This window comes from Perognathus longimembris, chromosome 13 (genome assembly GCF_023159225.1).
Source record: "Perognathus longimembris pacificus isolate PPM17 chromosome 13, ASM2315922v1, whole genome shotgun sequence".
Lineage (NCBI taxonomy): Eukaryota > Metazoa > Chordata > Mammalia > Rodentia > Heteromyidae > Perognathus > Perognathus longimembris.
Window position 1 is genome coordinate 59,835,569 of NC_063173.1, and position 2,674 is coordinate 59,838,242.

At 55.7% G+C, this 2,674-nt stretch overlaps 1 non-coding gene across 1 annotated transcript; it reads left to right on the forward strand.

The window, feature by feature from the left end:
* Positions 1-1,206: 1,206 nt before the first annotated feature.
* LOC125362809 lies at positions 1,207-1,313 on the forward strand. Its single transcript, XR_007213112.1, has one exon. It is a non-coding gene; the product is annotated as a U6 spliceosomal RNA (small nuclear RNA).
* The last annotated feature ends 1,361 nt before the right edge of the window (positions 1,314-2,674 follow it).

Sequence of the window (2,674 nt, forward strand, 5' to 3'; positions counted from 1 at the left end):
AAGGGCCAGGCAGATCCCTGCTGCCTCCCAGCTGTGTGGGCAGAGCAATGGGAATTGGGGTGTGTGTGGGGGGGGGGGATTTAAATGCTGGCCCAAGAGGCCTTGGGATGCATTCTGAGGCAACAGGGAGGGGCTAGATGGGTCTAAGATTTACAGTACTTCCCTCCTTGCATATTTACAAAGAAGGAACTGGGGTGGCCAAGAGGCAGGCCGGGAGTCCTAGGGAGGCTTGGTAAGTAGATCTGTATCTAGGAGGAATCTTCAACAGCTTCCTGGATCCTGGCTCTGAGGCTGGGCAAGAGCGACGGATCTCCGGATAGTGACACGAGAGAGGACAGGTACTCCTGAGCAGGTGAGAGCTAGGGCCTGGGACATGGCAGAGGGTGCCTAGGAGGTGGCGGTGGAGAGGATGTCCTTTGTTATTTGGGCAGACAGGAAGCAGATACACTGGCTGCTTCTGTAAACAAGGGCTCATCCCTCCTACGATCCAGGTTATAGGAGGATTAAGGAGATAACACATGGCAAGTGAGCACCAAGCCTGGCACTGAATGAGCGAGGTCCTGCCTCTCACTCTCCATTGCCCATTATCCTTGCCCAGCATCCCCTGTCTCCAGCATATCAGGCTGCTTCTCCCTTGACCCAGTTTGAGAGAGAAAAGGAAGGCATCCACTTCCTGGTTCCCTTCTTTTAGCTCCAAGGGAGTGATCCACGGACTGAGGCCTGAGCCTTGGATTAGCTGTCTAATCCCCAGATCTGCCTGAACAATCGTTTCCTCTGCAAAGGGGACTTGGCCAGTGCTCCCTACCGGGACATGAAACTTCAGATGGGCTGAGGATGCTGTTGGTGTCTCTTGAGACCATCACATCCTGTGATGGTCACAGTCATGGCAGCTGTGCTGCGGGTTAACTGTGTGCACAGCACTCTGAGAAGAAGGAAAGGAGGGAAGGAAGGAGGGAGGGAGAGAGCAAGGGAGGAAGGCAGGCAGGCAAGCCTGGAATCCAGTCCAGCTCTACCTGGGATCCCATGTTGGGAATGGTGAGGAGAGGAGCCACTTGAGGTCCAGACCAGCCTGGGCTGCCTAACAAGACTCTTATCTCAAAATATTCGGGCTGGGGATATGGCCTGGTGGCAAGAGTGCTTGCCTCATATACATGAAGCCCTGGGTTCGATTCCCCAGCACCACATATATAAAAAATGGCCAGAAGTGTGCTCGCTTCGGCAGCACATATACTAAAATTGGAACGATACAGAGAAGATTAGCATGGCCCCTGCGCAAGGATGACACGCAAATTCGTGAAGCGTTCCATATTTTTTTTGTACCTACACTATCTCTGTAATCTTATCTGAGTATATTGGAAACCGTGTTTACTGGTATTGGAAGTAGGAAATTCAAAGGGAATACCAAATTCGAGAGACACAGGGTAAAAAAAGAGAAATAACTACAAAAGCAATACTTGTAAAACTGTTTGCTGTAAGTGAACTGAACAACTGGGGGGGGAGGGAAAGGGGGGGGGAGGGAGGGGGGCATGAGGGACAAGGCAACAAACAGTACAAGAAATGTATCCAATGCCCAAGGTATGACACTGTAACCTCTCTGTACGTCAGTTTGATAATAAAAATTTGAGAAAAAAAATGGCCAGAAGTGGCGCTGTAGCTCAAGTGGTAGAGTGCTAACCTTGCGCAAAAAGAAGCCAGGGACAGTGCTCAGGCCCTGAGTCTAAGGCCTAGGACTGGCAATAAATAAATAAATAAAATAAAATCAAAATATTCATAGCCAAAACAAACAGAGCAGATTTCTAGAAAGAAAGGATGAAGGAGGATTCGCCCAGGAGGACAGAGGAGGTGGTTCTTACTACCAGGACTGAAAGACTAGGCTGGAGAAAAGGCAGAATGAACACCTACCAAGGCAAGGCAAGGTCCCCAAACCAAAGGGGCAGCTGGCGCTGCCCAGGCCCCCAAGACTTCCAGAGGTGGGAGGGGACCGCCACACAAACACCCTAAGGCCACCGAGGAAAGGGGCTTGGGGCAGGCAGGAGGTGGGGATCACAGCCTGACCTGGAAGAGGCCTGGTGGCCCTTGGGTGCCAATCCAGGGCCTGATTCCGAGGACATCGGAGAGTCGGGGCCATGTTCGGAGCAGGAGAGCCCTGTGCTGGATTCCCGCGGCCCCGACAAGCGGGGGAGGGGGAGCCCCGCCGCGCCGGTGGCCCAACGAGGACTCCAGACTCACCCGCTCAGGGAAACCAACTCCAAGAACCCCGGCTTGCCGCGGCCGCTGGCCTTCCCCGGGCCCGCGGGCGCCCGGAGGCAGGACACCGGGGCGGACCGTGCAGCTGGGCCCGCGGCCCCTCCCGCGCCCCCTCCCCTGTGCATAGACCAGGCACCCACTAAACGCAGAACGCGTGGAAAGCAGGAGGACGCCGCGAGTTTTGTTTGGAAGGTGAGGGCCGGCAGGTGGACGACAGAAAGCGGAGCCGGCTTGCTGAGGAACCGGTTAGAAAATGACCACCCCCGGCCGGAGGAGGCCGGGTCCAGGCCGTCGGAACTACAACTCCCAGAAGTCCCTGTGCCAGAGAGACAACTTCCGCTTCCTGTCGCACCTCCCCTCCCCGGCCAAGGGCGGGGCCGGGGCGTGCGGGGGAAGCCTGGGGGCACGTCCGGGCCGGGCCGCGCCG